Genomic DNA, 24392 nt, shown 5'->3' with positions numbered 1-24392 from the left:
GGTGTGTTCTACCTTGACGTCTCTTCCCTTAATTCCTCTCATGGGCCCTTTCTAAATGCCCTACCTCTATGGACACTCCAAATCAAACTCATAAAATTCAAACTTTTAAAAAAGATTTTATGTTTATTATTACGTATACAGTGTTTTGCCTGCGTGTACACCTGCAGGCCAGAAGAGGGCATCGGATCACAGTATAGGTGATTGTGAGCCACCATGTGGTGGCTGGGAATTGAACTCAGGACCTCTGGAAGAGCAGCCAGTGCTCTTAACCTCTGAGCCGTCTCTCCAGCACTATAAATGTAAAATTTTGAAGTTTAAATTCCACATATGAGAGAGATCATGTCATATTTGACTTTCTGGGCTTGGGTTACCTCACTTAGAATAATAATTTTCAGTCCCATTCATTTGCCTGGAAATTTCATGATTTCCTTTTTCTTTATATATTAATAGTCTTCTGCTGTTTATAGGTACCACACTTTGATCATTTGTTCATCATCAATGTACGTCTAGGCTGATTCTTGTTCTAACTATTGTAAATTGAGCATCACTGAAGATGACTGTATAAATATCTCTGTAGCGATATGGAGGTCCTGGGCATACACCAAGGATTGGTATAAATGGGTCAGATGGTAGTTCTAATAATAGTCCTATTTTTATCATTTTTTAAAAGAAACCTCGACACTAATTTCCATAGTGGCTGCACTAATTTACACTCACATCAACATTTAAAAAGGGTTCCTCTTTTTTCATATCCTTACCAGAATTTTTGTAATATGATTTTGTTTGTTTGTTGGTTTGTTTGTTTGATTGATTTGAGACAGTCTCACTATGTAGCTCTGGGACTCACTGTATAGACCAGGCTGGCCTTGAACTCACAGAGACATGCCTGCCTCTGCCTCCCAAATGCTGGGATTAAAGGCGTGCACCACCATGCCTGGCCTGCAGTATGATTTCTTGGTTGTGGCCAGTCTTACTGAAGTGAAATAAAATCCCAAAGTAGTTTTAATTTGCATTTTCTTAGTGGCTAGTGATGTTGAGCACTCTTTTTGTTTTATTTTGTTTTGTTTTTCGAGAGAGGATTTCTCTGTGTAGCCTTGGCTGTCCTAGACTCACTTTGTAGACCAGGCTGGCCTCAAACTCACAGCGATCCGCCAGCCTCTTCCTCCCGAGTGCTGGGATTAAAGGCATGTACTATCACACCCGGCTTCACATTTTTATTTGTTTGTTTTTTGAGACAGGGTTTCTCTGTGTAGCCCTAGCTGTCCTGGACTAACTCTGTAGATCAGGCTGGCCTCGCACTCACAGAGATCCTCCTGCCTCTGTCTCTCCAAGTGATGTTGAGCACTTTTAAAATGAGTGTTCAGGGCTGGAGAGATGGCTCAGAGGTTAAGAGCACTGACTGCTCTTCCAGAGGTCCTGAGTTCAATTCCCAGCAACCACATGGTGCCTCACAACCATCTATAATGTCATCTGATGCCCTCTTCTGTCCTGCAGGTGTACATGCAGGCAGAGCACTGTATACACAATAAATAAATACATCTTTAAAATAAAATAAAATGAGTGTTCATACTTCTTCTGTAAACTGGGTCCAGTTTCATAATCTATTTTTTAGTGGGTTGTTTATTTTCTTTATATTAGTTTCATAAACCCATTGTACAGCCTAGATACTAATCTTGTTTTATGTGCTGTTTGTAAAGATGCTCTTCCATTCCTTAGGCTGCCTCAATCCAGAGTTCATTTTGCTGTACAAAAGCTTTTGATCTGGGCATGGTGGCGCACGCCTTTAATCCCAGCACTCAGGAGGCAGAGGCAGGCGGATCGCTGTGAGTTCGAGGCCAGCCTGGTCTACAGAGCAAGTCCAGGACAGCCAGGGCTACACAGAGAAACCCTGTCTCAAAAAACCAAAAAAAAAAAAAAAAGCTTTTGAATTAACAAGGTCGCATTTGTTGACTATCTGCCTTACTTCCTATAGAGTTCTATTCAGGAAGTCTTTACCTGTGCCTACACTTTGAGGTGGACTCTATCCCTTTGCCTCTAGCAATTTCAAAGTTTCAGTTCTTATGTTAAGGTCTTTGAGCCATTTGAAATCGACTTTGTGTAGGGTGAGAGTTAAGCAAGGATTTCAACTCCTTCTCTATCTGTAACTATCCAGTTATTTCAGAGCAGTTGTTAAAGAGGTTGTCTTTCCTCCGCCTGTTTTTTTATTTTATTTATTTATTTATTTATTTTTTCCTGAGGTTGCTTGAGCTGCATTGCTTTGTTCCTGGGTCCTTTATTTTATTCTGTTGATCTATTTATCTGTTTTTGTTCCAGTACCGTGCTGTTTCTATTACGATGGTTCTTTGGTACCATTTGAAATCAAGTATAGTGATATCTCCAGCAGTATACTTTTTGCTCAGTATTGCTATTTTACCCAGGGTGCATTGTGCTTCCATATGAATTTTTAAATTCTCTTTTGCTTGCTTTTAAATTTTACTTTATTGTGAATGCACATAAATTATTTCATTATGTTTCTTTAGTTATTTGGGGATGAGTGTTTGGGGCTGTGTGCTGTGCGGGTGGGGATGTCAAAGGACAGCTTTTAGGAAAGGCTTGCTCCATCACATGATTTCCAGCTTTCAGGTATCTATGGCATCAGACTTGGCAGCAAGAGCCTTTTGGGCTAAGCCATCTTGCCTCCCCAAGATCGTCTTTTCCAGAGCTGTGAATAATGTCATGGACCCTTCTACAGACCTGCAGACCTGCCCATAGGCGACTTGATGGAGGCATTTCCTCAGTTGGTGCTGATTCTTCCCAGATAACTCCTGGTTGTGTGAAGTTGGTGAAACAATGAGTAATGTTCCTTCCTTTTCTATTTTTCAAAATTGTTTGAAAAGTGTTCATTTTAGGTTTTTCTTGAAAGCTGATAAAGTTCACCAGTAAATCTATCTGAACCTATATTTTTATTCATGTTGGTGTTGAGGTTTTTAAATTACTGCTTCAGTTTCACTGCTTGTATAGACTTGCTTACGTTGTTTATCTCATCGTTGTTTAATTTTGGTAGGTCTCTTAGTTACTGTCCTACTGCTGTGAAGAAATACCAAGAGAGCGAGTCAACGCTTAGAAACATTTTGCTTACAGTTTTAGAGTTTGCTTTCAGTTTCAAACGGTCTCCATGATCATCATGGTGGGAAGCAGACAGGCATAATACTGGAGCATTAGCTGAGAGCTTTACATCCTCATCTTCTGCAGCGGATGGGGGGTTGCGGTGGTGGGGGCAGTGGGGTGGGAGCAGTGGGGAGGCAATGGGGGGTGGGGGTGGGGGCAGTTGGAGGGGCAGTGGGGTGATGGGGGCAGTGGGGTGGGGGCAGTGGGGAGGCAATGGGGGGTGGGGTGGGGGCAGTTGGAGGGGCAGTGGGGTGATGGGGGCAGTGGGGTGGGGGCAGTGGGGTGGGGGCAGTGGGGTGGGGGCAGTGGGGTGGGAGCAGTGGGGAGGCAATGGGGGGGTGGGGTGGGGGCAGTTGGAGGGGTGGTGGGGTGATGGGGGCATGGGGGCAGTGGGGTGGGGGCAGTGGGGTGATGGGGGCAGTGGGGTGGGGGCAGTGGGGGGTGGGGGCGATGGGGGTGGTGGGGGGTATGGGGGGTGGGGGTGATGGGGGCGGTAGGGGAGTACGGGGGTGGGGGTTTGGGCAGAGACAGAGACAGGGGCTGGGTCTGGCTGAGCTTATGAACTTTTAAGCCCACCCTCCGTGATGAACTTCCTTTAATGAAGCCACACCTACTCCAAGAAGCACACCTTTTACTCCTTCCCAAATAGTTCCATTAATTTAGGGCTAGCATCAAACATAGCCTATGAGGGCCTTTCTCATTCAAGCCAACATAATAGATAATATGAATATAAAATAAAATAGGGGGGGTTTTTTTGGTATTTGTTGAAACTTGCTTTATGTCTGAGTATGTGGTCAATTTTGGAGAACGTTCCGTAAGGTGCTGAGATGAAGATGTATTCTTTTGTGGTTTGCTGAATGTTTGTATGTCTGTTAGGTCCCCTTGGTTTGCAATGTGAGTTAGCTCCAGCATTTCTCTGTCTAGTTGTTGTCCTGATGATCTAGCTATTGACTAGAAAAGAGTATGTCTTCCACTGTGGGTGCATGTGGTCCAATATGTGATTTAAGCTGTAGTGTTGTGTCTTTTATGAGCTCGGGTGCCCCTGTGTTTGGTACATAGATGTTAAGAATTGCAATGTCCTCCTGGTGAGCTTTTCCTTTGAGAAGTATTTACTATTCTTCCTTATCTCTTCTGATTACTTTTGGTTTGAAGTCTGTTTTGTCAGATGTTTAAATGGCTATACAATCTTACTTCGTACATCTGTTTGCTTGGGATATCTTTATATATTCTTTCACCCTAAGCTGATGCCTGCCCTGATGTTAAGGTGTTTATTTGGATGCAGCACTAAAGGATATATTCTGTTTTTTGCAACCATTCTTTTTAGCCTGTGCCATTTTACTGGGGAATTGAGACCATTGATGTTGAGAGCTATCTATGAGCGGCATTTGTTGGTTCTTGTTATTTTGTTCTTTGTTGTTGTTGTTGGTGGTGGTGGTTGTGTGTGTACGTGTGTGTGTATGTGTGTGTGTATATGTGTGTATGTGTGTGTGTATATGTGTGTGTGTATGTGTGTGTGTATGTGGGTGTATGTATGTGTGTGTGTATGTGGGTGTATGTATGTGTGTGTATGTGTGTATGTGTGTGTGTATGTGTGTGTGTGTGTGTATGTGTGTGTGTATGTGTGTGTGTGTGTGTGTGTCTGTGTCCCCTTCCCCTCTTCTGATTTGCTCTCTAGGATTATTTATTCCTTCTAAGTTTGGGGAGGTTTGTTTATTTGTTTGTTTGGTGTAGTTAACCTTTTTAGGTTGACATCTTCCTACTAGTGCCTTCAATAGGGTTGGATTTCCAAATAAATATTACTTCATTTTGGCTTTATCATGGAATGTCTTATTTTCTCCTTCTATTGTGATCAAAAGTTTTGCTGGGTATAATAGTCTGGGTGGCATCTGTGGCCTCTTAGCATCTGCAGCACATCTGTCCAGGACATTCCGGCTTTTGGACTCTCCATTTAAAAGTCAGGTGTTATTTTTAGTAGATCTGTCTTGTTTTTTCTTTTTCTTTTTTTTTTTTTTTTTGGTTTTTCGAGACAGGGTTTCTCTGTGTAGCCTTGGCCATCCTGGACTCACTTTGTAGACCAGGCTGGCCTCGAACTCACAGCGATCTGCCTGCCTCTGCCTCCTGAGTGCTGGGATTAAGGGCGTGTGCCACCACATCTGGCCTTAGTAGGTCTGTCTTATAGGTTACTTGTTTTTTTCCCTTGCAGCTTTTGATTTTCTTTCTCTGTTCTGTACATTTACGTGTGCTGAGGGGACTTTTTATTTTGGATTAGTCTAGTTGGTGTTCTGTGTGCTTCTTGTACCTTGAGAGGCATCTTCTTTAAGTTAGAAAATTTTTTCCATTGTTTTGTTAAAAATATTATCTGTTCCATTCTCTGTTCCTATTACATTTGGTCTTGTCATAGTGTCTCAGAAGTCCTGGATGTTTTATGCCAGGAGTTTTTGAAATTTAACATTTTCTTTGATAGAAGTATCTATTTCTTCTATCTGTCTTTGTTGCCTGAGATTCTTTTTTTCATCTCTTCTATTCTATTGGTGAAGCTTGCCTCTGAGGTTTCTGTTTCAGATCCTAAAATTTTCATTTCTAGAATTTTTCTGTTTTTGTTTTTTTTAATTGAGTCTCTTTCCAATTTTAGGTCTTGAACTCTTCTTCATTTCTTTCCACTATTTGTGTTTTCATAGCTTTTTTTTTTTTTTTTTTTTTTTTTTTTTTTTGGTTTTTTTGAGACAGGGTTTCTCTGTGTAGCCTTGGCCATCCTGGACTTACTTTGTAGACCAGGCTGGCCTCGAACTCACAACGATCCACCTGCCTCTGCCTCCCGAGTGCTGGGATTAAAGGCGTGTGCCACCACGCCCGGCTTTTCATAGATTTCTTTAAGGCAATGCTTCTCAATCTGTGAGTCATGGCCCATTTGGGGTCACAAGTCAGACATCCCACTTATCAGATATTTACATTACAACTAATGACAGTAGCAAAATTACAGTTACGATGTAGCAACAAAATAAGTTTATGGCTGAGATCACCACAACCCGAGGAATTATCAAAGGGTTGCAGCATTGGGAAGGTTGAGAACCTCTGCTTTAAGGGATTTATTCAGTTCCTCTCTAAAGACTTCTTTTATAGAGGCTATTTTAAGGTCTTTTTCTTGTGCTTCAGCTATGTTGCAAAATTCAGTGATATCTTTACATTTTCAAGGGCCCTAAAGTGTATTATGAAATTGCTTAATTGAGCTCTCTCTGGTTTCTCTCCCTCTCCCTCTCCCTCTCCCTCTCTCTCTCTGTTCCCTGAACACATGTCTGTGTGAGTGTGTCGGCTCCCATGGAACTGAAGTTACAGAAAATTATGAATGGCCATGTGGTTGCTGGGAACTGAACTCAGGTCCTCCAGAAGAACAGTCAGCGCTGTTAACTGCTGAGCCATCTCTCCAGCCCCTCTCTTTGACATCTTAATGTGGGTAACTAGAGCTATAAACCTCTCTTTTAATTGCTTTCCTCCTCATAGTGTTGTATTTCATTGGATTCTAGAAATTTTAACTCTCCTCCTTGACTTCTTCATCACTAAACTTTGTGCTGCTTAATCTGCGCGAGTTTGTGTGTGTTTTTGAGTTTCTCTTTCTGTTGATTTGTAATCTTACTCCATTGTCATCAGATGACATACAATAAATTATTTCAATTTTCATGTGCTTTTTGAGGCTGACTTTGTGTTCTAATATATGAACATCTTTAAAAACCTTTGTGGGCGGCCCTGGAGAGATGGCTCAGAGGTTAAGAGCACTGATTGACTCTGCCAAAGGTCCTGAGTTCAATTCCCAGCAACCATATGGTGGCTCACAATCATCTATAATGAGGTCTGGTGCCCTCTTCTGGCCTGCAGGTGAACATGCAGGCAGAATACTGTATACATAATAATATAATAAATCTTAAAAACAAAACAAAACAAAAAAAAAAACCTTTGTGGGCTGCTGATAAGAATATGGATTCTGCATTGCTTGGATAAATGACCCGTAGATGTCTGTTAAGTCCATTTGATCTATCATGTGATTTAATTTGTGTTTATCTGTTGGCAAAGGTTGGGAATTTTAGTCAGCTACCACCATGGCAAAGGTTGGGAATTTTAGTCAGCTACCACCATGGCAAAGGTTGGGAATTTTAGTCAGCCACCACCAGTGTGCTAGGTTAGAGCTGTGACTTCACATCTAATAATATTTATTTTATGAAATTGGGTCACCTGGGCTCAGGGCATATATGTTAGAATCATATTCTCGTGAATATGTTGCTCACTTAGTCAGTATGAGATCTTTTCATTTTCTCACTAACTTCTGTTTGAAACTTGTTTTGTTTGATATTAGAACATTGACACCTGCTTGCTTACTGGATCTACTGGGTTAGTTTTTCCTTTCATCTTAAAGTTGCATGTGTCTTTATCCTGCATCCATGCCCGTCTTTTGTGGTGAGGTGAATTTATTGGAGGTGGCAAACAGCTAGTGCTTGACTTTTGATACAGTCAGTACCCTAAGTCTTTCATTAGGGGAATGTGGCCCTTAGTGTTCAGAGTGTTTATCCAAAGATGCATCCAACTGTACTGATGCTTGCCATTTTTAATTTAATGGTATTTGTTCTTTAATATTCATCTCTTGTTTAAGCATTAGTATAGTACAGTGTTTCCGATTTTGTTTGTTTGTTTGTTTTAATCGGTGTGGCCATGAATGTATCATTGTAGTCATCAGTTTGAAGGATTACTTCCAGTACTTTCTATAAGGCTGGTTTAGTGGTTATGAATGCTTTTAGTCTATTTTGGTGGTAAGGCCTCACTTTGTATGTAACCTTGGCTGACCTGGATCATGCTATGTATACCAGACTGGACTAGAACTCACAGAGATCCACCAGCCTCTACCTCCTGCATGTTGGTATCAGAAGTGTGCACCATCAAGTCAGATTTCATTTAGTGTCTTGTTATCATCCTAATCACTTACTGTTCCTTCAATTGTGGTGGAGCTTTGCCAGTATAATAGCGTAGGCTGACAGTTATCCTTCACAGTTCCTGATTCATCATGTCAAGTCCTCTGCATTTTAAAGTTTCAGTTAACTGACCTAGTGTTATTCTGATGGGCTTGCTTTTGTATACGAATAGGTGTTTCTTTATTTCCTTCTTTGAGTACACAGTCCGTGTTTTATATATTTACTGTTTGAATTACAGCATGATTAGGTGGGTGTAGAGGGAAAACCAGGAACGTTCAACATTCAGAACAGCCGACTATTCAGCAGAGCAGATGTACAGCTGTTTCCACCAGGAAAGCTGGGAGTGGATGTAGTCAACAGTCAGGCACACTCTGCTACTGTAGGGCCACACTTCACACAAATGTCCCAGACTATTTTGTTTGCTTATCTAAAACTCTCCCTTCTTAGAGCTTGAGCATTGCTTCTCAGTCATTAAAACCTACCCTCATGGGAGATGTCATTTGCACTTTACAGGAGCCTATATAATGTCTGCGCTTCTCCCATAGGCCTTACATTTACCTCAGTCATTCCACCTAGACCCTTATCTATTTTTACTTCCTTTTTTTACATATACACTTATATTATTACACATATATACAGTAAACTACCTACAGCAAGAAGAACCACAAAACAACCAGGAATTATATATTCATAGTGTTTTGGCTATTTGTATTTGGCAACCTTGAAGAAAACATATTTCCTATCTTGGTGAGTCTAAAATTCTGAATGTAAATCCATATCTGTCATATCTCATCTTTATCAACTTAAAACATCTATCTAGACCTAAAAATATATTTTTTTCTTTTCTTTTCTTTTCTTTTTTCTTTTTTTTTTTTTTTTTTTTTTTTGAGACAAGGTGTCTCTGTGTTAGCCTTGGCTGTCCTGGAGTCACTTTGTAGACCAGGCTAGCCTCGAACTCACAGCGATCCGCCTGACTCTGCCTCCCAAGTTCTGGGATTACAGGCGTGCACCACCACACCCAGCTACACCTAAAAATATCTTAACCCCTAGACAACAAAGCTTAATTGTAAGACTAAACTACCTGGTCTTCAACCCCATCAAAGACTTGAGAAAGAATAAAATTAATTACCTAGGTAGACAGGAAGTGCAGGTTAGCAGCTTCCAAATGAGAAAATGACAGAGACAATTTGCTGCCTGAACAGTCACCCAAAACTCTCTACAATGTTGGAGAACTATTTTCAGCCTTCTGGCTCAAAATATCCAACATACATATTTGTGAGGCACGGACTATTGAGGACTTGCTTACCCTGTTTTGGCAGAGTTTGGCCATTGACTCTACCTATATTTAAAGCTTGCCCATTTTTAGGTGGAATTCTGTCTGTGGCAGAAATGAGACTGTTTTGCCCAGTGGCTGGTTTGCCACATTTGAAGCCATCTCCATAAGGAGGTTCATTGATGTTCATCATCTTCTTTGAGGTAGGCTTGGTGTTGCCAGGAGTTAACCTGTCTTATTTTCAAAGATCTTTAAAACAATAAAAACATCTTTAAATGCCATATTCTGTAGGTCTCTGAGGCTTAGACCTTATCTAACTATTTTACCTTATCTATATATAGATTCATATCTGTCTGTTAAGCCTAGGATGTATATTCTTGTTATCACTAGTAATTGGCATGCCCATGATTTGATCAACTAACAGTTACCTTAATTATCCTAAATACCCTGCAACAGGACTTTGGAAGATTGGAAGTGAACCTTGTATTATACTTGAGTTGTATGGGTATAATATTTCATATTAGAGTAGAAATATTATACCCTTATCTTGAGCATGTTGTGCCCAGATCACAAGACCCCCAAAAGACCACCAGGACTCGATACTGACCGATGCAAGCACAAGAGAATCTTTAATTTTCAACTCAAGCTGGACTCTGTTCATCAGCAACGCAGTGGTATCCAGAAAAGAGCCCCAAACTCTGAGCTGGAGGTAAAGGTATAGGTTCCTTTCCCTCCCAGCACGCCCAAAGCACGGAAGCTCCAGCCTGGCAAGTGCCTATTGGTTGAGCTATGAAAGGGGTGTTGTGCTTTAAAATGATTGCTTGTGAGAGGGCGCCAAAATCACAAAGGGTTCTGGTTTGGTTTCCTAGCAACCCTATCTCCTGCGGTGGGGAAAGGAATGCAGCCAGACTGGATGCTGGTTCCTCCCTGCAGCTGGCCAGACTATTTCCTGCAGGACTGACTGTCTCTTAACCTTTGCCCCAGTGACCCTGAAATCCAATTTTAGTTCTTCTGGTCTCTCAAGCACTATTTCTGAGTCAAGAGAACCCATCTTTATGGAAGAGGCCATATGCACTTTGTCAAAAGTTTCAATGTAAAATGTCTTAAGTTTGCTGTACACACAGGATTGGGTTAACTATCATAGGGAAACTTTTTTCCCCAAAATTGTGCTATGCTAAAATAAACTGCTTGGGATTAGACTTTAGAAGCTTGAACCAGCACTGGCTGACTAAGCCATGCTGCATAGGACTTCCTTCTTGCCTCATGTGCATAGTTACTCTGTCTGCCCTGGTATTTGCAAAGCCTCCCCACGGGTGGGGTTCTTTTCTGATTCCTGTTTTGTGTACCTGGGGTGGCATCTCTTTTCCTGACTCTTGGAATTTTTTCATTACAATTTGTTTTTTGTTTGTTTTTGCTTTTCAAGACAGGGCTTCTCTGTGTATCCTTGGCTGTCCTGGACTCACTTTGTAGACCAGGCTGGCCTCAAACTCACAGTGACGCATCTGTCTCTACCTCCCAGTGCTGGGACTAAGGGCATGCACCACCACGCCCGGCTCCATTACAATTATTTAGAAAACAGTTTCATTGCCTTTAAAATATGATAATCCTCTTTCTTTTTTTAAAAATATTTTATTTAATTTTAATTTATGTCCATTCGTGTGAGAGTGTCAGATCTTGGAGTCACAGACAGTTGTGAGCTGCCATGTGGGTGCTGGGAATTGAACCCGGGTTCTTTTGGAAGAGCAGGCAGTGGTCTTAACCACTGAGGCATCTCTCCAGCCCTGATAATCCTCTTTCTTACATGGCTATTATCTTAAAAGTTAGTCTTTCTAATATGTCACAGATATCTTGGAATTTTCATAGTTCCTTATGATGGGTTATCTCCGCTGACTAAATAAGCCAGTTTAAAGCAGAGTAGAAATATAAAAAGGTGCTTTTCGGCTTTCGGCTCAGAGGGACTTTCTTCGGTTGTCCTAAATCTGGGTTCATCCGACACCAGCCGCCTCCATCACGTCAGACAGGCCCAGATTGAGGCGGTGCCCTCTGCCTGATCATCAGAGCCCTCAAGGAGCCAGCGAGAGACAGAAAGAAGCGGAACATTAAACACAGGAAACATCCCTTTTGATGAGATTGCCAATACTGCCAGGAAGACGCGGCGCCGGCCTTTAGCCGGAGAGCTTTCTGGAACTATTAAGGAGATCCTGGGTACGGCACAGTCTATGGTCTGCAATGTGGATGGCCGCCACCCTCATGACGTCATAGATGACATCAACCGTGGCGTAGTGGAATGCCCAGCAAGCTAAGAAGCAAGGAGAAAAATATTTCAATAAAAGACCATCTGACAGCCAAAAAAAAAATTTTTTTTTTTTTTTAGTTAAAAGGCAGGTTTACTTGGGAACTGAAGCTCCTGGGCGAGTTCAGCAGCCTCTGGGGAGGAATCAGAAGAAGTCGCACGCTGCCTATGGCGGTTGGAGTCAGAAGTCGCACGCTGGCTTTGGCGGTTGGAGTCAGAAGAAGTCGCACGCTGGCTACGGCGGGCGGGGTTTTTAAGGATTGTAAGTGAAGGAAAATGACCTGCTAGGTGGCTCCAGGGGAGGGGTTGGCGCGTTCAAATGCCGGCGGCTTTCCTTCCAGGGGGCAGGCTTGGAGAAAGCTGGGGAATTAACAGACCGTGTGGGGGAGGGGAGGGCAGGGCAACCCGAGATGCCAACTGAACACTTTATATTTGTCTTGTTTGACTATTCTAGCTCTTCGTCTCGTCTTCAAGTGTCACGACCCCTCCAGTCGAGTCTGTGTGACAAGTGTTACTGCACAACCCGAGGCGACGACCCCTGCCCAGGGAGAGCCTGCTAGAAGGGGTCTGATATTCCTGCCAGGAGTAACTGATTGCAGCCTTCTTTTCACTCGCTGTGTTGGCATATTCTGTCTTTATTTTTCTCCTAAACTCCTCTCATATCAGAACTTTCCAAGCATGATGACCGTTTCCGTGAAACTCCCTAAGATGGGACTGCAGCCAAGGACCATTCAGGCCCGGAGCTCACCACCAAGTTCTGCTCCACTTGTTAAAAGAAACATGGCTAAGAATTAATCATCAGTTAAAAATTTATATTATGACTTACAAATAAGGTGTTTAAGAAAGCTCCAGATAGTGACGCTCAGATAAAAAGAAGAACTAAGAAAAAACTGTCTTGGCACACAGATGTTTGGCATAATGAGAGAACACTGACCTTTGATAAAGAGGGCACATGTATGCTGATACCAAGCTAATAACTTAAGAATGGTGACAACACTATTACTTTGCATTCTGTACTTGTACTGTGTGTGCCTGATTGCTTCACTGACTCCTTTGGAACTACTCCATGAAAATAGGTGACGACAAAGTACTCCCCGTTTCAAAAAATGTGTATAAAAATCTAGCTCACTTGCCTGCAAAATGCACTCAGACTTAAACTCGCCTCTGGGTTTGTCTGTTTGTCACTCGCCTAATCTTTGTCCACAGATACTTCGAGAACTCCCATTCCCAAGCACCTATATCCGACTGAGACAGTCCATGGCTGTCCGGAGCCAGCCCAGGGTCATTCAAGGCTAAAAGAATCTACTGGCTGAGGCAAAATTCTGATGCCCCATTCCAAAGCTAAACTTCCTTATTTCAGCCTCTGCATAACTTCCTTATTTCAGCCTCTGCATAACTTCCTTATTTCAGCCTCTGCATAACTTCCTTATTTCAGCCTCTGCATAACCTCCTCCTTTCGACCTCTGCATAACCTCCTCCTTTCGACCTCTGCAGATGTTGTTTAGCCGGGTTGGCTCGGGACTTTCCAAGAGATAGTTAGCTAAAGTAAGATAGGAATTGTTTCAAGATGAACCACAGGATGTTCCCCTGCTGAGATCACCTGGAGGCATTCTCAGACCCCCTACTGCTTGGCTCCTGCTTCCACCCCATATAAGCTTTTGCTTTTGATTCAATAAACAGACCTTGATAGGAGTTCTACTTGGTCTCGTCTCCTTCTTTCTCGTCCCATCTTTTCAGGTATGGCTCCCCTCGCGACCCCGTAATTACTGGTCCTGCTGGACGGGACACATGGCATTCAAGTTCAGGCATTCGTCCTGTCCTTGGTCCATTGGATTGCCTGTCCTTGGTCCATTGGATTGCTGAGACTGTACTTAGAATTTCTAATTTGACTTATATTTTTTCACTTCCAGAGTTTCAAGCTATTTATCTTAAATATATGTAATAAAGAGAATGTTTAGCAGGGGAAAAAAACTATCTCCAATTAAGTATGGCACTGAATTTTTGTCTCTTGGAATTTGTCTGTCCACTCTCATAGGTAGTGGTAATATCCTATAGGGGGCACCAGAAAGTGGTAGGGGACAGCAGAGAGAGAATTTTCTCATTACACAGGGAAACAGGAAGGTGTATGTGTTAAACATGCTAAGGGTTAACAGATTTCTATAACACCACTTATCTTATAGCTAAACATAATTCCACCTTATACTGAGACAAAAAGAAAATTGGCCACCCAGTGAAGATATAAAGATTTGAAAATGGCTGGTGCACTCCAGGGGACACAAAATTTGGTTATCCCAAACAGACCAATGAGAAATTATTAAGGAATTTCATGACTCAGGCCTCCCAGGAAGCAAAGCATGAACTGCACTAGTCGCTTAAGCCTTTCCGGCCTAAAGGACTAACATTCCCAGACAAGTAACCAGGACTTGTTTTCTCTGCCTTTGCTGTGGCCCAGGAGGTAGTTTCAAAGCAGCACCCTGACCAAGACTCACACACATTTCCTGGGGAATATTGTCAAGTAGATTTTACTCAGATAACTTTCTGTCAGGAATACAAATGGTTCCTGGGGCTGTGTGGTGGCAGCGCACGCCTTTAATCCCAGCACTTGGGAGGCAGAGGCTGGTGGATCGCTGTGAGTTCAAGGCCAGCCTGGACTACAAAGTGAGTCTAGGCCAGCTAAGGCTACACAGAGAAACCCAGTCTTGAAAAACAAAAACAAAAAACAAAAACAAAAACAAACAAACAAAAACACCAAATGGTTCCTGGTTTTCATTGATATCTTCTGGGTGTAGGTGAAAACTTAATCCATTTAGAAAAAAAAAAAAGCATTGAGTTCTCATCAAAAAAAGCCAGCCCTCACTCTGGACTCCCAAAACCTCTCCAGAATAACAGTGGGCTAACAGGTTTTTCCAGGAAACAACACAATCTCAGGGTTCATAGTGTGATCAAATATCCTGCAACATAGAGGGGTTACTTTTCATTTTTTGGGTAAAACCTTTCATTGATATCAAGTCATTGGCTGTTGACTGTTTAAAGTGGGAACAGGGAATGAAAAACATTTCTTACAATTAGGATGTAAGGGGATTGAGAAGAAGCAGTCTGAAGCCAAGTGTGATACGGTAAAGTCCTTTAGGAATGAAGAGGGGCAGGAAGCCCTCCAAGGCAACCTTTGCTTTTCCCTTCCTAACAAAGCGTTGTGCATGTGCATGTGTGTGTGTGCGATGCATGTGTCAGTCACTCTCTAGTTGTGGTGTGGCTCAGCCCTAGCACATCTTTAATCCAAGAGCTTTCTGCTTGATCATTGTAAACAGGATTAAATAAAGTTAACCCTAGCTCAAGAGAAGGATCAAACAGCCAGTTGACAGGGAGTGAACATAGGAAAAAACACAGTAAGAGGAAGTCAGGAGGATGGGTAGGGAGGAGATGCAGAGGAAATAAAGCAAGGGACATTTAGTTTGAGGTTTTTTTTTTTTTTTTTGAGATGGTGTGGGGAAGGCAGTTTCTTTTTCCTATTGGGATATGAGCTAAGTAGGAAGGTCAGCTGGGGGGGATGTGTGTGGGGGTCTTCCTCTCCCTCTCTGAGCTGGCAGCGTTTCACCCCAGCATCTGGCTCCCATGTCTTTATTGGTAAAAGCAAACAATTGAGATTTTGTATATATAAAAAAACACACATAATGTACACAAAGCACAGAAACCAGAACTAATAAAATTTCTCAAATTATTTGTTATTCATTATATGAATGGCATTGTCCTCTCCAGCTTGCCTAATCAATACTTAAATGAATGCTTAATTTTAATGGTAAATAAGCTAAAAAAGCAAATTTGAACATAGCTCTGGAGAAAATACAAAAGCAATTAACTTATAATTATTAAGTGTACACTATTACTCAACAATAAATTTGCCACCATTACCTCTGCCTACAATTCCCCAAACAACGTGCCTTCAATTGCTTACCAAAAAATAATTTGGACTATCTCAATTGGATACGCCTTTATCTGCCTATTTCTACTGAAGATTTCTCTCTGATCTTTAATTTCTTTCTGGAGACTCTTGGTTAAACTCCATAAGAAGCATAACTCTCAAAGCAGAGAAAGTTGTTAGCTTATTAAATAATGCTGCTGCTAAGTAGTGTTAGCTCATAGCATCAATCCCTTACTTCCTTATTAATTATTTATCCTTTCATCATCATCCTCACCACCTATGGGAATTATATATCAACACGGTAATGGTATTATGAAAATTTATGCACATCATAATTCTCTGCCACAATCTGCATTTCCTTATTTATAAGAAATTACAGACTTTATAATGGGAAAAAGAACATGTCTTAAGAAACTTAATGGTAAATAGTCTGCAGAAATCATTGTGCTATTAAATAAAATACAGGTTATTTGTTCCGCGCTAGCAATAATTGGTAGGTAGCATTAGCGTATTACTTGAGATCTATAAATGACCATTATTCTAAAGATCCCCTTTGAATATATTTTGAAGATATTGCTCTATTATTATTATTATTATTATTATTATTATTATTATTATTAATCATCTTATTTTAACTTTTTAAAAAACTTTTATTATTCACTTTGCATCCTGAGCATGGCCTGTTCCCTCCTCTCCTCCTATTCTTCAGAAAAGGGGAGCCCCCTACCCACCCACCCCAGCTTATCAAGTGTCATCTGGAATGAGTTCCTCCTCTTTCCTAGTGGCCTGGCAAAGCAGTACCATCAGGAGGAAAGTGGTCAAAAGGCAGGCAACAGAGCCTATGTCACGGAAAGCCCCTAGTCCAGGTACTAGTGGACCCACATGAAAACTGAGCTGCCTGCTGGCTACTTTTATGGACAGGACCTAGGTCCAGTCCATGAATGGTTCTTGGTTGGTGCTTTAGACTATACAGGCCCCTCTGGGCCCTGGTTATTTGTCTCTGTTGGTCTTCTTGTGGGGCTCTTGTCATTTCTCGGACCTTTTTATCCTCTCTCCCACTTTTCTACTAGATTCCCTGTGCTTCACCCAATGTTTGGTAGTAAGTCTCAGCATCTGTTTCTAAGTGCAGCTGGGTGGAGCCTCTCAGCTCTGCAAGCATAGCAGAATATTGTTAATAGTGTCAGCGGTTGACTCTCTTCCATGGGTGGGTCTTGGGTTGGGACAGGCATTGGTTGGACATTCCCTCAATCTCTATCTTGTAGGCAAGGTAAGTTTTGGGTCAAAGTTTTTGTGGTGAGTTGGTGTTCTCACGCCATTAGGAGTCTTGTCTAGTTAGAGGGTATCTTCTTCAGTCCAAGATCGCCCAGTGTAATACCAAGATCACCGAGATCGCGAGACCCCCAAAATGACCACCAGGACTCGATCGATACCAATGCAACATACACAGGGTCCTGTATTACGGGCTCAGAGCTTTGGATCACAATCCTTACAGATGCAGCAGGTTAGGAGAGTGACCCCGAGCTTCAAGGGCAGTAGGTTCATAAAGGGAAGCAGGGGTTGGGGGGGGTCACAGGAATGTTGACCTTCAGGTAGGTTGGTGGGAGGCTGGATCCCCAGAGAAGTTGTTTTATCTCAGAGGCTCATTGGGAGTTAATTGTATCTAATCACACCAGTGGAGTTTCTGGAGACTGCCGGCAGGCTCAGTTTATGGCAGTGCGCGGTCATTCCCAGAACGCAAGAAGAAGTGAAGTCACCCGGAGGACAAGTTCTCATGGAACATTCACAGACCACGGCATTCGTTGCAGGATATAGAATATGGCATTAATTTTGCCCTTACACTAGGAGTCTCAGCTGGAGTCCCCCTCATATCCTCCCAGAGGCCTGCCCTGACTTACGTCTCCAGCTTGTCACAGAGACGCCCACACCCACAGTTTCTCCTTTCTTGGTAGGTTTTCCATCCCTTTGCCCAGAAAACATCGCTCTTAATGCTTCTGCTGATGGCTCTTCAAAAGGACAAGGGACTTCTGTTTTATATATAAATTCCACATCCTCATGAAAGAAAGAAAGAAAGGAAGAAAGAGAGGGAAAGAAATTGTACCCAACCCTGGTTGTACAGCTCAGCAGCTGAACTCACTGTAATCAGCCAGCTTTTATTAGACTGCGTGCGTGCTGTGCTCAAACTGTTTCATTTTTAGAAACTGCAAGACTTTAAACCCAACCCACGGCTCACATTATCTCACAATGATTTCTCTTCCTTCAGATGTCTATATGACAATGAATTGCTGTCACCACTCACGTCCATGCTTATTCTAATTTGCCCTGTCTGTTCTCATCTCAAGCCATGCTGGCCTCGTCCTCAACTTTAATGTTTTCTTTTGGTCCGCTCCAGTCTCAAGAGAGGCTTCACTCTTATTAGCCTTTCACAGCACTGCCATCTACTGGCGGAATTAACGCTCTGATGTTAAACGCTAACGCCATTGGACAAACAGAATTTAAACATGTAAAATATGCTCATGTAACTATCGACAGGTTTTCTAAAATGATTGTTGCTTCTGCTCACGGTGGTGGAACAAACATCGATGCAGTTTATTGGCATTTTCCTTTCTAGGGCTCCCATTACATAAAAACTGATAACGGTCCTGCAAACACTTTAAAGAATTTTCTCATTTATGGACAATTCATCACATTACTGGAATCCCTCATAACGCACAGGTTCAATCCATTTTGGAATGACACCACACATTTTAGCCATACTAACTTCAATTTTTTTCACTTTAAAGGATGATGCTTTTTCTGCATTTTGCCCTAAAGGAGACACAGCTGCTGTCTGGTTGCTCTCAGAACCTGTGGGTAGATTGACAAAGGATGAGAATGAGCTCCAAGATAAAATTATTTATGTAATTCTTTTCAATGTAGAAGTTCTCTGTCTGCACATACACCTACATGACAGAAAATGGCACTAAAATCCCTTTATAGATGGGAATCAAACTCAGGACCTCTGGAAGAGCAGCCAGTTTTCTTACCTCTGAGCCATCTCACCAGCCCTTTGTAGAATTCTTTTTTTAATGATAAAATGATGTTGGATTTTGTTAAGGAGCATTTTTGTACCCACTAACGTGATTATGTGATATCTCTGTTTGTATCTACTTTGTGTTTATTGAGAATTTTTGTACCAGTGTTAATAAGATAGATTTGTTTGTAATTTTGTATACATGAGCATATGTGTGTGAGTGTGTATATATGAGTGTGTGTATGTATGTGTTTATGTGTGTGTGAATGTGTGTGAACATATGTGCTTATGTGTGTGTGAATGTGTGAGAGCACGTGTATGTGTGTGTGTGTGTGTTTGTGTACGTGTGTATGTGTCTTTTTCTGGTTAGGACATCAAGGTGATACTGGCTTCCTAAAATGATTTTGACAGTTGTATTAGTTTCATTCCTGCTTCTGTGACAGAAATGACAGAAATACCCTTATAAAAGCAACTCTAAGACAAAGGTTTTATTTGACTACAATTCCAGGTTACAGTCTGTTGTGAAGAAGTCAAGGCAGGAGCTGAAAATAAGCAGCCACATGCATAAGCCAGTGTGACTTTCAGCCTGGGGCAGAGAAGATCCTTTTTGACGATGGTGACAGTAGAGACTCAGATCTGCATAACCTCCTTAAAATATGTGACTGTTGAGTGCTCAGTCCTAAATAGGACATCTATATCACTCCCAGAAAGGCCTAGAAATTATCACATATAATATGTAAAAAGACTATAATAAAATTCAGAGGCAGGGAAAGGGTGCTATGAAACTCTCCTAGTATGACAAGGCTGTTGAAATAATAAACAAGCAGGATGGACATCAGCACAGAACTGGGCTTGTCACCTCTACATCATGGAGAAAGGAGGAACCCATGAGGCTCTGATCCTTCCTGGGACGCTGCTGACCACAGACAGCTGTTGTGGGAGGAGTGTCCTTCCTTCACTGTCTGTGCAGTATAGCCATGAAAGGACTTGTGGGCAAGAAACAGAGGGAAAGGAAAGAGAAATAACCAAGTCTAATGGAAGGTGACGATAATCACAGCACTTTATATGAAACTACCAAAATAATGAGATGAAGTATGAATTAATGCAAGAGCATATAAAACAGAACTCAGTATATAATAAAGAGCACAGATGTGACCGGATAGCAGAGGGTGCCAGGTAAGAAGCTGGTCATGCCCAACACAGCCCACCAGCTAATACCAGTACTACAAGGAAAGGACAAAAGACCGACCAGTCAGCCAAGACGACAGAACAAACAATAAAACCACACAGAGAAAAAAAAATCAAACCCTTTTCAAGCATAACTTTGAATTTAAGTGGCCTTATATCAGCAATTAAAAAACACAAATTTAAGGATTAGATTAGAAAAGCATTACCTAAATATCAGCCTTTCCTGAGAAAGACACTTAGCTTGGAAAGACATCCATGAACTAAGAGACTAACTAAGAAGTCAAGCTGCTTTCCAACCCGGAAAACACAACAAACTGCTGTAGCCACTCTTGGATCTGGCCAAGTAGCCTTCAAACCAAATTTAGTGTCTGTGGATTAAAAGAATTAGTATTGTGAAAATAGCCATCCTACCAAAAGCAATATACAGATTCAATGCAATGCTCATCAATATTCCAGGACTGCTCTTTACAGAACAGAGAAAATCAACTTTGCAATTTATATAGAGATATGAAAGGCTGCAGGTAATCAAAACAATCCCAAACAGTAAGAAATCTTGAGGTGCTGGACCATGGTGCTGCATGCCTTTAACCCCAGCACTTGGGGGGCAGAACAGGCAGATCTCTGAGTTTGAGGCCAGGCTGGCTGGCCTACGGAGCAAGTTCCAGAACAGCCAGGGCTGCAAAGAAAAACCCAGTCTTGAAAAACGCATTTAAAAATCCTTGTGATAGCTCCATTTCTGATTTGAAGTTATGCTATATGGGTATAGTAAAGAAAGAAAGAAGGAAAGAAAGAAGGAAAGAAAGGGAGGAAAAAGGGAAGGAAGGAAGGAGAGAAGGAAAGAAAGGGAGGAAAAAGGGAAGGAAGGAAGGAGAGAAGGAAAGAAAGGGAGGAAAAAGGGAAGGAAGGAAGGAGAGAAGGAAAGAAAGAAAGAAAGAAAGAAAGAAAAGAAGGAAAAAGGGAAGGAAGGAAGAAAAGAAGGAAGGAAGGAAAGGAAAGGAAGGAAGGAAGGAAGGAAGGAAGGAAGGAAGGAAGGAAGGAAGGGCGAGCCAGCATAGAGGACCAAGATACAAGCCCACGTAGCTAAAACTGATCAATTTTTGGCAACGATACCAAAAGCACACAGTGGAGAAAAAGTATCTTCAACAAATAGTGCTGGGGAAACTGGATACCTACATCTAGAAAGGTCCTTTTTGCACACCTTTATCCAGTGGATAAAAGACTCTGGTGAAAGTCTGAAGCTGCTAGAGGGAAAAAATGAAAAGAAAAACAAATAAACAAACAAAAACAAAACAAAACAAAACAAACACTTCAAGATGAAAGCATAGGTCAGGATTCCAGTCAGGAAATTAGGGCAACAGTTGACAAATGAGACTTTGTTAGGCCCCAAATAAAACAGGGTTTTTCCGTGGCTCTTGGTTTCCCACCAGAACTAAATGAAAAGACCCTGTTGCTCAAGACCCAAATACTTCTGTGGCAGGACATAGAGAAATCAACTGGGAAACTTCCTGAGTGGTGTTTAGCTCCCATGGTACTGGAGGAGAAAAGTTACCTGGGTCTTAACTGGTTTAAAACTATGAGCTACAATACCAACATGCCAGAAAAGATGTACCCATTGGTGCAACAGTCGTTATTATTGTGGAGGTAACCAAGCACTTTCTCATTGGCTCTGTGGCTCACTCCACAGAAGGAGCCGATGCCTCACAACAGAAAAACTGACTACTGTTGACATGGCACCAAATTCTAAGTAATTATGTTTATACCTGTATATTAACGTTACTCCCGACACTCATCAGTGACGTCTCTATTTGCAGTGAGCAAAACCTGAATGGGGAGAATCAAAATTGCTCAAACTGATGAGAATGAAAAGTGATATTAAGTGCTCAGTCCTAAGTAAGGCATCTATAGAACCCCGTTTCAAGTCTTGGGGAACACCGTAGAAGAGGGGCCAGAAAGAATGAAAGAGCTGGAAGACGGAGAGGGGTGCTGTGGAATGCTGTGTATACTTGGCATGACCACTGCGTCGAGGAAGTCAGTGACCTGCACAGGATCATGGATGAGAGGCAGGCTCATAAAACCCCTTACCGTTCCCTGAGGGGACACGGTAGCTCAGTTGCTAAGAAGAGGGTATCCTAGTCATTTGTGGTATAGGCAGTGGTAGCTTGCCTTTGCACAGGAAAATAACCCCATCCATGCTCACGCAGGCAACACTAATCAAATTTGGTGGGCCACGAGAATATACAAAGATAGGACTGCTGTTGTTGGAAAGAAGAAAAGTCTAAGTGAAAGGATGAGGAGATAGGAGGGGGTGACATGTAGGGGAATCAAGATCAAGGTGCATTACAAAGTATGAAGGTGTGAAGGAATAAATTTTTATTTATTTAAGTAATTTATTCAGATTATATCTTGTTATCCCCTCACTTGTATCTTCCCATTCCCCCTCCCTCCCTCTTTTATCCTATTCCCCTCCCCTAGGTCTGTGACAGAAGGGGACATTGTCCCCACTATAAGATCACAGCCTATCAGTTCTCTTCCTGGTAACCTGTTTACTCTTCCTCTGAGTGTCACCAGGTCTCCCCATCAAGGGGGAAGTGGTCTAATAGGGGGCACCAGAGTTCATGTCCTACTCAGTCCCTGCTCTCCACACAATTGTGGAGAATGTGCTGTCCATTGGCTAGATCTGCATAAGGGTTCTAGGTTTACTGCATGCATTATCCTTGGTTGGTATAGTAGTTTGAGCTGACCCACCTGGGTCTAGATCTGCCAGCCTTAATGGTCTTCTTATAGGTTTCTAGGACCCTCTGGATCCTTCTATTTCCCCATTCTTCCTTACTTCTCTCATCTAGAGTCCCAGTAGGAAATCCCACTATCCATCCCAATCTCTCGCTAAGTGAAGACTTTCATGGGATATCTCTGTTGGGCTAGTGTCTGGTTATAAGTGAGTATATGCCATGTACCTCTTTCTGGGTCTGGGTTAACTCACTCAGGATGATCATTTCCAGTTCCATTCATTTGCCTGCAAATTTCAGGATTTCCTTGTTTTTAATAGCTTAGTAGTGTTCCACAGTATAAATGTGCCACAGTTTCTTTATGCATTCTTTGACTGAGGGACTTCTAGGTTGTTTCCAGTCACTTGCTATTACGAATAAGGCTGCTATGAACATGGTTGAGCATGTGTCCTTGTTGTGTGGTGGAGCATCTTTTGGGTATATTCCAAGGAATGGAATAGCTGGGTCTTGATGTAGCCCTATTCCCAGTTTTCTGAGAAAGTGCCAGACTGTTTTCCAAAATGGTTGTACAAGTTTGCACTCAAACCAGCAATGAAGGAGTGTTCCCCTTTCTCCGCATCCTCTCCAGCATGTGCTGTCACTTGAGTTTTTGATCTTAGCCATTCTGATGGGTATATGATGGAATCTCAAAGTCATTTTGATTTGCATTTCTCTGATGACTGAGGACGTTGAACATTTCTTTAAGTGTTTCTAAGCCATTCAATATTCCTCTGTTGAGAATTCTCTGCTTAGTTCTGAGCCCCATTTATTAATTGGGTTATTAGGGTTGGTGGTATTTAATTTCTTGAGCTCTTTTTATATTTTGGATATTAGTCTTTTGTCAGATGTAGGGTTGGTGAAGATTTTCTCCCACTCTGTAGGCTGTTGCTTTGTTCTGTTGACAGTGTCTTGTGCCTCATAGAAGCTTCTCAGCCTCATGAGGTCCCATTTATTAATTTTTGACCTTAGAGCCTGGGCTGTTGGAGTTCTGTTCAGGCAGTTGTCTCCTGTGTGTGTGTAATGAGTTCCAGGCTCTTCCCCATTTTGTGTGTCTGGTTTTATGTTGAGGTCTTTAATCCACTTGGACTTGAGTTTTGTGCATGGTGATAAATATGTATCTACTTGCATCTTTCTATATGTAGACATCCAGTTAGACCAGCACCATTTGTTAAAGATGCCATTGTTTTTCCTTTGAATAGATTTGGCTTCTTTGTCAAAAAGCAAGTGTCCATAGGTATGTGGATTTATTTCTGGGTCTTTGATTCAATTCCATTGGTCAACCAGACTGTTGCTATGCCAGTACCATGCTGTTTTAATTACTGTTGCTCTATAGTACAGATTGAGATCAGGGCTGGAGATTCTTCAGGAGGATCTTTTATTGTACAAAAGAATAATTTTTAAAAAGACCTGCAGAAAATAAGGAAATACAACAAAACATCCATGAATCAATAAATAAGCTGACAAACTGAACAGACAGTTCTGAAAGAAGAAACACAAATGACAAAACATTAAAAAAAAAAAAAAGTTCAACATCCTTGACCATCAGTAAAAATGCAGACTCAAACAGTTTGGTTTTTTAAATCTTATTTTATTATTTATTATTTAGATGCTTCTTTTTTCCTAAGGAGAGACATAAAGTCGTGGAGAAGTTGGGAGAGGGGGAAACTATAATCAGAATCTGATATATGAAACATCTATTTTATTTATTTATTTTTTTGGTTTTTCGAGACAGGGTCTCTCTGTGTAGCCTTGGCTGTCCTGGACTCAATTTGTAGACCAGGCTGGCCTCGAACTCACAGCGATCCACCAGCCTCTGCCTCCCAAGTGCTGGGATTAAAGGCG

This window comes from Acomys minous (genome assembly GCF_964271855.1).
Source record: "Acomys minous genome assembly, chromosome: 11".
Classification (NCBI taxonomy): Eukaryota; Metazoa; Chordata; class Mammalia; order Rodentia; family Muridae; genus Acomys; species Acomys minous.
This window is presented reverse-complemented; position numbering follows the sequence as displayed.